The 12927-nt window shown below is 35.1% G+C and overlaps 1 long non-coding RNA gene across 2 annotated transcripts in view; it reads right to left on the reverse strand.

Moving 5' to 3' along the window:
• Positions 1-12927, reverse strand: part of LOC131827229 (uncharacterized) — a 156894-nt gene that overhangs the window by 85147 nt on the left and 58820 nt on the right. The gene's annotated exons all lie outside the window — the stretch shown is intronic.

Consider the following 12927-nt stretch of genomic DNA (forward strand, 5'->3'; position numbering starts at 1 on the left):
AATCACCAACATCTGTCATTGCACTCATATTCTGCTTCTTTTTGGGTAATTCACAAACACTTTAGCAACCTTGTTCCCAGGACATGATGCCAGAGGTTGTTGAATGAATTTCACTTTACAGTCAACCTTTACAAGATTCAAAGCACCACAGAATGTAAGATCAAGTTCCCTATGATCAGTACATGAAATGAACTTTATTATGGATTCTGTGATGTTCCAATGGCAATTTAATCATTCAGCTTCCTTTTAATAACAGAGAAGTACCCTTCTCTCTAACCTGGTTTGACCGATCATTAAAATGTGTCTGGTTTAGTCAAGGAACACTCTTAGATAATGTGAAATCCCAAGCTCTAATCACAGATTTGAGTTGACTATTTTGCTTTTCTTGCATTTAGCTAAATGAAACTTCTTACTTTAAGGAAGTCTTTTTCAACAGTATGTGCCACTACTTAATAAATAAAGGGCTGTTGATTCAAATATAAATTCATTTTTGATATGGAATTTGAAATTACATGACAGTTTAAATAATACAGAATAAGGGTAAAATTAAATGGAAAATCATGTGGAGCCAAACATAGTTTAGACTTGCTCAGTTTCCAAACTGAGGATGATTGTTTAAGGAATTAGCAGAACCTAAAGACATTATCTTCTTAGTGATGCCTGGATGCCATTATTTTTCAGCAACTAGTGAGATGTGTATGAGTGTTTGTGTATGTGCATGTGTGTGTATAAATGGTGCATCACAGACACTGAGGTATAATCATTTTGCAAACTGGTCTAGAGTATATGAAAGACAATACTAAACCAGTCCTTTTCTTTATAGGAAAATATGATATGAATTTTGAATGACATAAAGCAATAGCTGTATATTGTTTAGGGATTTTGTTTTTGTTTTGGCTACTCTGGCACTAACCACAGAGGGAGAAAGACTGAATGAGGCTGAAGTCTAAGCCAGACACAAAAGTTAGTTGCTGCCAAGACTTCACTGCCATAATCTTTCTCTTTCCTCTGTTTTAAGAATCTACCTAGAGGACTGTTTTTCATTCCCAGTTAGGACTAGGTTGACTTAGCAGATGAGTTCTGAAAACAATGAACATGAAGTTTGAAAATAAAATTCAAGGATTTTCTTAATAAGGTTATATACTGTTAATCCATGATTTTCTGCCAAGTAGTGTCTCAAATGCCTCTTTGGAGATTTACTTTATTTCAGAAGAATGGAGAATATAAATATTTAAGTATGTGGAGACATTGTCATTGACCTAAGGGGAAGTTTACATTCTGTTTAGATAGTAGTCTTAGAAATGTTATTATTTTATAGAATGGGTAGACACAGGAATGCAAAGAAAAGCAATAAAGTCACTTTTTTTGGTCTAATGGAGCTCTCAAAGATTAAAAGGCATGATAACCATTAGTGTAGGAGTATGGAAACAGACATTTTCATACACTTCTGAAGGGAGTGAAAATTGCTCCTTTCCTTAAGGGAGGGAATTTGGTATTATATATTAAGAAACACAGAAGTGTATAAACACCAGCTCAAATGTTTTACTCCTAAGGAATTATCCTAAGGATGTAATTGGCCAAGCACACAAAGGTATATATGCAAGAGTCTATAGTTCATAAAAGTAAAAAATCAGAAACAATATCTAATAAGGGTTATTTTAATCAGCTACCTATGTAGCTGATAGAAATGATTATGTAGACATACATTAACCAATTTGGAAAGATATTTTTGAGTGATAATTAATTAAAAATAGCATATTATACCCAGGGGTACAGGTCTGTGAATTGCCAGGTTTACACACTTCACACCCCTGGGGATAAAAATATATGTTTATAAAAAATAAAAAATTAAAAAAAATAGCATATTATAAACCAAACTGTGATATAATACTGCTATCAGAGGAAAAAGTAATATACAGAGAGCAATGAATTGAAGATACGAACCAAAATGTTATTTGTGATTGTGTTTGAATATTAAGCATTCAGGAAATTTACATTTATTTCTACTTCCTGTATTTTATAATTATTATCTATTACTTAAGTATACTTTTTTTAAAAAAAAATTAAAAACAGGATATATTTTTGAAGGGAATTGATGGTATTTGGAGATAGAATGACGTCATCACATTTACTTCAATTTACTGAAATGAAAATATTATTTCATTCCATTTGTATGCTCTTATTATGAACTTTTTAAAACAAAGGCTTTACCTTGAAGAGAGTGGAACTGCGAGGAGGAGAAAAGGGGGGTGGAGAGAAGAGAGAGGGAGGGAATGATTCCATTTAATGTAAGAGGGCTTTGCAGGCTTGGAACTGTCACATCTACATTGAACTCCTGGCTATTACTTTCAGGTTTGTTTAAACTTGTTAAGAACCACTTTTATTCCCTTACGTTTCAAGATTTTTATCTGTAAATTGAAAGTCTTAGTATTGGTCACAGGATTGTTAGGAAGATGAAGTAAGAGGCGTAAGTTAAAGTTGCCCTGCTTATAGAAGATATGCAATAAATGCCTGCAGTGGGCTGGTAACATGCAGTAGACGTAGAACTACACACGTTACATGATCACATTTGATTGTCACAATGCATTTCTCATGATCACAATTATCACACAGCATTTTATCTCCATTTTTCAGATGAGGAAATAGATTTGTAGAGAATTTAAGTAACTTGCTCAAAGCCAGAGGACTGGAAAGAGATGGTGGGGACTGCCATGAAACTGCCCAAAATGGATGCTCCATATTAAATAGTGACCACCTAACTCTCTGTTCCTCCAACTCTCCCTCTTTCCCTTCCCTCCAGAAAAGAGAAGAGCAGGTCACTTAAACTCAAATTGTTTCCTGAAAAATGTTGAGCAGTTTAAACTCTTCATAAAACTCATTCCACTCTATAAACTAGCCTTGAAAACATTCAGGTTCAGAGGAAAGATGGCTGAAAGACAACATATGCTACATCCTATAAATTCTTACAGAAACTTTCCTTTCTGAAATAAGTATTTTCCTGTATTATTTTTCATTGCAAATTTAATCTTATCCTTATACCTGCATACCTACTCTATTTCTCTGCAAATATTTTCTACCACCACCCAAAAGGATAGCTTTCTGGTTTTTCTTGTGTTGTTTTCTTTTTCAACTCAACCTCTACTATATTACAATAGAATACTTTTTATCTCAAATCCACTTAGAAATAATGATGCTTTGAGGATACAGAAATCTCAACTCCAAAATAACGTGATTTAAAGTAATAGACTTGAGGGGAACCTAAGTGGCTCAGTCAGTTAAGCGTCTGCCTTCAGCTCAGGTCATGATTTCAGGGTCTCCCTCTCCCTCTGCCACTTCCTCTGCCCACCCCAATAAATAAATAAGATCTTTAAAAAATAAAATAACAGACTTGATTCAGGCTGAAAATATTCTGTATGTAGTGCATCAATTTTTTGTTTCATTATAAATGGTATGTAAATATATATAAGCACAGTTACAATTCAGTGCTTCAAAGGGGTTTTTATACATCAGACAAATGACCAAGAATAATCACAACCAGGATATACCATGAAATATGATGTGATACTACTGTTGTTAGTATATTCAGATGAAAGCCACTGTATGGAATTTTTAAGAATTCGTTACATCTACACAGTACCATCAAACAGTTCTCCCCAGCTACAAAAGTCACCATCACATGAACCACAGAAGTGCGTGTGGTTAGAAAGAAGGTCGATTAAAAACCTTTTAAGACACTATGCATTAGATGTTTCTGATATTTAAGCTTCTGGACAAACACATTCTCTTCTCTTTGTTACTCTACTTACACTCTTCATGCCATCTATAAATCCCATACTATAATCCCTTACAATTTCTGCATGTCAACATTATACTCATCCTCTTTACACATGGCATTTCTTTTTTTTATTATTATTATTTTATTTATTTGACATAGAGAGAGAAATCACAAGTAGGCAGAGAGGCAAGCAGAGTGAGGGGAGAAAGCAGGTTCCCCGCAGAGCAGAGAGCCCGACGCGGGGCTCGATCCCAGGACCCTGGGATCATGACCTGAGCAGAAGGCAGAGGCTTTAACCCACTGAGCCACCCAGGCGCCCCTACACATGGCATTTCTTTCACGGAATACTACTGGTGTCTTATTGCCTCGTGAACCAGATTTCTTCCTCCTCCTCTGCCCTACAGCATAGTAGCCTTTATCTCTCATGTCATTTGTCATATTCTATTTTCCCTACAGGTCTACCACCCCTAGCTACAAATTTGGGGACTTTAGAAAAGTAGTACCATAGCATCAACTACACAACACATCCAACGGTGAGCAGTGAGGTGCTCAGTAGTTGAAAATGACCACATTAATAACACGATCTTCGTAATTGTACCCTTAGAAGGCTATGTTTTCACCTGATAAAAGGAAGGAATCTATACACAAATAATCAAAGAGAAAAGCTGTCTTTATCCCCAAAATCTCCTGTGTGAAGAAAGAAGGTTTCTTCAGAGAAATTTCAAAGTGCTCAGAGGGCTGGTATCTGGAGTCAGTCATTTCTTCCAAACTAATCACTTGAGAAGAGACTGTCTAAGTGGAGAATCAGGGGGCTATGAAATCCCTTAGATCATACAATTTCATACAACAAAATAAACATGAAGCAAAGAGCTCTGTAAGTACCTAGACTAAGTCTTGCAACAACTGACAAATCACTAATAACAGATCTTTTGTTCCTTTTGCAAGCGGTCAAAAATAATGAATAATAGAATGCTATGCCAAGTCATTTAAAAGGAGAAAATGATGCTTGAAAAGGTCCCTGATGAGATTTGGCTTTTTCCTAAGAGACTCTAGATGGCATTCTGCTGCAGCATTTTAAAAACCACTTTCCAAAATTGGGCACCTTCATTACCATGCATTACATTTGCACTCTCCACTTAGGCTGCTTTGAAAAAGAACAGCACCCCAGTTGTGTTTTTTACATTAAATGTGCCTTCTCTCACATTTGATCTCTCCTTTTGTGACAGTCATTTCATTTCATAGCAACTTCATTTCTTTGTCTCTATTTTACTGAATGTGTAGTTTTCAGATTATGCAGAGACCGCCAATTTGGGTGTTGTGGATAGAGAGAACTGAGAGCTGACTACAGGGCCCAGCTTCACTCACCCCTTCGAGCACTCCAAAGTAAATAAATAAGTGCAGGGGCTCTGAATTGGGTCATTTCCACCCAGGGCAAAAGAGACACTGGAAAGGAAAAAGCCTACTGTTTTTTTCTTTACATTCTGGTTCTTCTCTTTTCTTTCTTTCTTTCTTTCTTTCTTTTTCTTTTTTTCAATTGAGTTAGATTATGTTGCAGACAGTAGATTAATTTTGCCAGGACTAAAGAGGTCATTCTATTAGCCCTTGGATATAATGTGACCACTACACAGGATATCACAGTGCCTAAGAGTCAACTTCAGAGGTCTGGAACAAGACAGGAATTGCTACATAAACACTGTACTCCAAAAAGACATAATTATGACTGAAACATCCAATTTGTTGTAATGTGGGGCTACCTTAGGTTTTCAAACTCCTCTATAACAAGTTTTATCTTGGACCACAAAACATCCTAGGACTATTTCATAGGCTCATCTCAAGGTTTCTTCAGAGAAATTTGAAGAATTTGCTTGAAATCTCAAGCAAGATTTCATAGAAGAAAGGGGAAAATACATCCGGAAGTATTGTGTATATTTAAATCCATTCAAATATGTTATATTAACGTATTAAATATAAACATCCGATGTACTACATAATGTACTATAATACTTTATAATCATAATAAATAAATGATATAAATATATTTAGTAACTAATATGGATACAAACAATTGGGGTTGTGCTAGTATGTAAATACCAGAAGTTATTATTTATACCATAACTCATTCTTGAATATGAACTATGGTGGCATTACTCACCTACCTATGTCACCTAGTAACAAAACTCCAACAACATAAAAAAAAATCACAAAAAAACCAAACTGGGATTATTAATATATGTGGACAATTCATCTATTTATGTTAGCTGCTCTGAGGGAGTTGCTATGTCCTATAACATAACACAGCAGTTGATTCATGATTAATCAAGGAAAGTGTAAATTACCCACTTTATATAAACACAACTAAGAAGTCAAAAGAATGTCTAATACAACTTATAACCATTTCTATGAAATTATTAAAGCAAAACACAGCAAGGGGCCAATTTCACCTGGAAAATCCATTAATGTAGAACAGCTCATTCTTCAATGATGTGTCACCATACTTATGTTATTTCACATATTTAAGATAAGTCAGGGGAATTCTGAGAGGCTAAGGGAAATGGTTAGTCTAAGAGATTCCTGAGAAGAAATGAGGTTTCAGGTTTTCAAATTAGGAAAGTAAAATCCTAAGAGTCCCCTTGAGGTAGATGTGAAGAGGGCACTTGGGTGTCATTCACAGAGCCTCTGAACTGCTGGAGTCAACCAGATCTTCTCTCAGGGAGACAGGCACCTGGGAGAGCTGTGATGCATGAGCCCTTCTCCTCTAGTCAGGAACTGGAGGCAGGTGATTCCCCTCATAACCCAAACACAGCTGACTGTTCCTCATCAGTGCCCACAGAGCTCCAGGCATCCATCATCACTACCGTAGAGAACCAAACCAGAGGAATGAGTGGGAAGAAAACGAGAGGCCCTGAGACGATGTCCTACTTTCTCCACTAGTTACTGCAGGAAAGGCAATTCCATAGTGAATTCACTAATTCATCAAGGTGTTAGAAAATGGATCTCATACTAATCCCAAGTTGGAAGGGGAAAAAGATAGGAATTAACAAATATCTATCAAGTGTAAAGTATATACTATAATAACATTTACAATAATGATTTTGACTGTTCCCAGATACTTTACATGGTTCTTTAAACCTATCATCTAATTTAAACTTTAAAATAACCCTACAAGGTGGGTATTATTGCATTTACTTTACATATAAGAAAACCGAAACTTCAAAGGTTAAGAATTCTTGCTCAAGATCACAAAGTTAGAAATCTGGAAAACTGGGATTCAAACTAGTTCTATCTGATGGCAGTAAACAGTAATGGTGAGATTACTCATAAATGTATAAAGGGTAAGGAGATGTGAGTCTCTGGTTTTGGGGTTTCTGTGTTGCTCTCTTTCTTCAACACTTCAGCCAGTATACTACCTCTGCTTTCTACATCACATGCCCAGGAGTCTGAGAATTTTAGAATGAGAAGGACTCCTTTGAGTTTTGACCCTTTGAGGGGATCACAGGCCCCACTGAGAATCAAATGAGTACTATGGTCCTTTGCCCCAGAAAAAATAAGTACATCAAACCTTGTTACTCACTGTAGTTGTGTTCTATAAAGTCCCCAATGAAACTGAACTAGTGAATACTGAACCATTATGCCTAGGGGGAATACAAGGTAGGTTCCCTTGAATCTCCCTAGACACAACATTTTCAACAACCAATCAATACATAGCTTCGTTTTATGTATGTCTGCATTTAAGGAAACCACATTTAAATACATGTAGTTGGTTCGTTAACATTGAACCTACAACCAAAATGACACTTGTCTAACTAACACATATATTTTCTCTGTAAGGTGCATCACAGCCTTCTTATGCTTAGGACTAGACAACACTTTAGCACTATGCTTGGTGGGCATTTCAAACAGCACAATCACCAATAAAAAACACACACACAAAATGTGAAAAATGTGGCACCATACTGACTGTGCCCCTGTTTACAGTATGAGAGTTCAAACAAGACAGCAGAGCATCACCTAGATGGACCTCAGATGGGCGTCTGTGTTGGGCAACTGAGAATTTTTCATTGCTTTCCGCATGTCTGTGACTGACTACAGAAGCACTGCAAATACTGATTTGGGGCTTACAAAAACTTTTACTAAGTAGGCAAATTCGCCCATACAGAACCCATGGAACGTAAGCACTGAACGTGTGCATGTAAGGTTTCCATTAAGTCCATAAGCTATACAGACTGTACCAGATCCACCCATCATCCCTTACAGTACCTGTTACAGATCAACTCACTTTGCACATAGGTTCCTGAATATTGGGAGAACACTGGAGCATAAAAATGAACTATAGTTTTAAATAATAAAGAAAGTGCTAACAAGATTCCTAAAACAAATGACCCATACATATTAGTAAAACTAATTCCTTTTAATTAAACAAATACATTAAACTTCACCATCATTTGAAAGTTCAGGGAATATATGAGGTTTGCTAGCTACTACATTAACTCTTTAAAATCACCAGTGTTACCTTCAGTTAATTTCTGTTCTATGCTTTAAAAGATACTTGTGTGCTTAAAATAATCTTACTTAGAGACACTGAGCTAGATTCTGATTAATTGTTAATTTTGGTTATAGGAGAAAGCAGAAATAACTGAATGGCTTTAATTGTGGTCTCCCAAACAATGCATTATTATACCAGTCAGCTGCACTCTCAACTAGAACAAGTTTGCCATTGTAAGTTCTAGAAACCTGCTCATGAACACATACTGACAAAAGACAATGTAGAATGCGAAGATGAAATCACTCACCTAAGGGGTCTTTAATCTCAGCAGATATAGGCAAAAAGTAAAAGTAAGTGCAGACCTGGGCAAAAAGGAAAAATGAAAACAAAAACAAAAACAAAACAGAAAACAAACCCCAAAACAATAATTTCTCAAGGGCCACATTTTTTTCCCTTTATTTTTTTTTTCTTTCTGGCCCATTCCTCAGGCCAAGTCGTCAAGCGTTCAAATTCAAATGCATGCATGTCCATATGCGCACACACACACGTGCACACACACACACACACACACACACACACAATCATACAGCACTGGGGAGCTCTCTGTCACAAATTTTACCTTCTGAAATCTCACCTATCATTGAGTCTTAGCTGCCTCTACAAAGTCTCTTTTATGACTTAGCAATGCATAATTTCTCCCTACTCTGTCCATTTTAATCTCTACATAATTGACCTTACTGTAAATATTTTTGGCTTGCCTCAAACTCAATGCAAAGTGGCAAAACCAAGGAGGACAAGGAAAAAGCCTCATATATCCTGATATGTCAGAGGCCCAATATATCTCACTGCTGTATCTTAACTCTTAGCATAATGCCAATCATGAACAAAGTAGTCAATAAAGATCTTTTAGATGAATGGATGAGCAAATGAACAAGAATGTATCAACTGCATAGTTCAATTATGCAGAAGACATCAACATGGCCAATTATACAGACCAAAAGTTCCAGCCTGGTATAATATGGCTGCAGAACATTTACAGCATCCTACACCTTATGTTTATAATCAAATTTCAATTGATATGAACCTGAATTCACTCACTCAACAAATATTGAATCAATATTTACTGAATACCTGATCTGGGCAAGGCTCTGTGCTAAGAATCAGAATATAGCAGTAAACAGAACAGGTATCAGGGCCCTTCTTAAAATGTAGAGATGAACATGAAAATAGGCTTCATTCAATGAATGGCAATGAATTCAAAGCCATGTTCTTTGGACTCTTCAATAAACATTTTGATAAAAGAACTAGAAAATAAGTATCATGAAATAGAGTTATTTCACACTGGCTTTCTCACAATTCTTATCTGTAAGACACTGTGTAATATAGTACATGCCGGAAGGGAAGTGAGAACACTCCACCTGAGAAGTCTTCTGTGCCATTCTTTCAGCCTGAGCACTGTTTATCTTGAAAACTTACTGCACCTGGCCTTGCTCCAAGGCAAGCAATCCAATGATTCATTGAGATTTCACTCTTTGGGGATCAGTTTTAAGCAGCAATGGCAAACAGGCTATCCCAATAAAAACATGTCTTAAGGAAAGAAAATTCCATATATTTCTCTTAATAGACAGAAGTCTCATAAATTTTGGAGTTAAGAAATTCCTCTATTCAAGTGGCACTGTCCACATTTCTTATAAACATGGTGTCTGAGATGGAAAATGCAGACCTGCTCTTTAAAACTAAGAAATTATCCACATCTACACTTAGATTTATGTTTAAAATATAATTTTGGAGTGAACACAGAAAAAGAACATTAATATTCCCATATTGAAGGAGACTGAGATAAATCAGAACAAATGATGATTCTAGTTTTACTAGTCTTCACTGAGAATTTTCACAGTCCTTCTCTGTCCTTATATCCTTCCCATGCAAACTGAATTAATTTCGTAAAGTATTTGGTAAGACCCAAATGAGGGGGCTGCCATAATCCAGTCTTCAAAATATTAACAAACTAAATAGATTTAAATCTCTCTATAGCAAGATAAAACATATAAAATATAAGACATAGACCTTCTTATAGTAAAGAAAAATTATTCTGTATTATAAATCACTCTAAATAAAAATACCAGTCTAAACAATTCTGTTTTATAGCAAAATGTTACCCCAACTTCTCTTATAAAAAAAAATAAAATAAAATAAACAAAGTCCTCTTAGATAAGGGACAGTATATAGCAACATTTTTTTAAAGTTTGATTCCCTTATGTGAATAAAAATATACTTTTCCTCAACTGATAGAATTATATTTTAAGATTAAATTCTGTGGCATCCTTTATATTCTAAAACTGAGTAAAAACATATATAAAATACAAATGTGTTGATTACTTATGTATTGTATATAAAATATAATCTATTTATATATTAAAGATTGATACTTTCATTTAATCACTTGAGTCTGTGAATTACAAATGTATTTAGTTCAGAGAGTTATTTAGGGATAAATGTCAGTCTATTTTCATTCATTTTGATAATGCATATTCTGCTTATACTGATAGTATGTATAATGTCATAACTACATATATGTTACATACTTAAAGAAAATATTAGGAAAGATCATGTTATTTGACTAAGAGAAGAGAAAGGTATAAGTATCACTGATCAACTTTCAAGAACTCAAAGTATTACTACAAAATATTACTACAAAACCATGATTCCCATGCTTAAGTATAAAACATCCAACTTATCTCAAACACTGTTCTAATACTCCCAGATCTTACTAAGATTAATGCATTTAACTTAAAGAAAAATTAAAAACCATATGACACTTAATGCTTTTGACAGAAAGTAAGAAAAAAGGAATAGAACAATATCTACTAAATGAATATAGGGGCACCTGGGTGTCTCAGTCATTAAGTATCTGCCTTTGGCTCAGATCATGATCCTAGGGTTCTGGGATCAAGCACCACATCAGGCTCCCTCCTCAGTAGGAAGCCTGTTCTCCCTCTCTCACTCTCCCAGCTTCTGTTCCCTCTCCTGCTGTGTCTCTCTCTGTCAAAAAAATAAATAAAATCTTAAAAAAAAAAAAAAAACTTAAAAAGTATCTACTAAATGAATGTAGAAGTTAAAATGGTAAAAGGCAGCAGAGTGCCTTAGTGGATCAGTCAGTTAAACATCTGCCTTCGGCTCAGATCATGAGCCCCAGGTCCTGGGATCAAGTCCTGAATCAGGCTCCCCACTCAGCAGGAACCTGCTTCTCACCTCCCTCTGCCTCCTGCTCCCTTTGCTTGTTCATTCTCTCTCTCTCTCTCTCTCTCTCTGTCAAATAAATAAATAAAATCTGTATTAAAAAAAAAAAAAAGTGGTCAAAAGAAAGTCAACAATCTCAAACAAACTTGGGCCAGCTATCATCCATTTCTATAGAGGACAGAACCAGAAATAGGCCAAATGAAATGGAAGTTATTTATGAAGATTTTCCTGTTTGTGAGATTTACTAAACTCCCTAGCACTGGAGTGAGAAAAGAAGGGCTTTCTAGAGGAAATTCAAAATTAGGTAACATCTCACTGGTATGAAATAAGATATGTGACTCTGCTTGAAGGACAAGAAATTGATAAGATATTTATTCAGGTTTCCTTTTAATTCTGAAAGTGTATAACAACACAGTCTTTAAGATTGCACAGAATGGCTGGTCATTCAGCTCTTTCAAGAATGGATATACATAGAAAGGTGGAAACAAATGCATTCAATTCCAGCTCTAAGATCTCCTTAATATTACTGTGCAAATTGTTTGCTTAGGTTTTTCAGGTACTATCTTTTCTACCATTTCATTTATATGAAAAAAAGAGAAACCTGCTATCCAGATCTGAGGATTTACTTTCAATACTACATGGCCCAGTTGTGGAACATTTAAGATAATTTATTACTTTGTATAGGTAATGTATGTATGCTCAAAGATTATAAGTCCTTTTGAAAAGTCACGTTTAATACGGTGGGATTTTCTCTTTTATTTTTGCCCCCATCTCTACTGTTATGGCAGCTGATCCGCTAATGATGCTCACTGTTACCACTTTTTATTGAACTGATCATACTTTAAAGATGGAGCATATGAAAGGTTACTGCTCACTATCTAATGTTTGTTCATTGTGATTATTATTGTTTTTAAATTTTAATTCCAGTGTAGTTAACCTATGGTGTTATACTAGTTTCAGGTGTACAATATAGTAATTACCAATTCTATACATTACTCAGTGCTTATCATGAAAAGTGTACTCTTTAAGCCCCATCCCCTATATCACCCATCCCCCCATCCACCTCCCCTCTAATGTTTGTTTTTAATAACATTCAATGTTTCATGCCTCTTCTATAAAACTTGCTCCATTTTTCATCAAACAATTATTTTGATAAAATATAGAAAACTGTCCCAATGATTCATGTTACTCATTACATTTATAAATTATTCAACAGAGAAATAACAAAAACTCTATGAAGTATAATCTAAATTGAACTAAACACATCAAATTTAATGAATAGTTCATCCTTGATTTTTATTGTATTTATTCAATTGCTGCTTAATTAGAAAAATGCCATTATTCAGACTACAGATCCTTATCACCATAAAATCCATGATACCCACTATATTATTAACTTTTATATATTATTAACTTTAGACCCAATGAT

Source organism: Mustela lutreola, chromosome 3 (assembly GCF_030435805.1).
Source record: "Mustela lutreola isolate mMusLut2 chromosome 3, mMusLut2.pri, whole genome shotgun sequence".
Lineage (NCBI taxonomy): Eukaryota > Metazoa > Chordata > Mammalia > Carnivora > Mustelidae > Mustela > Mustela lutreola.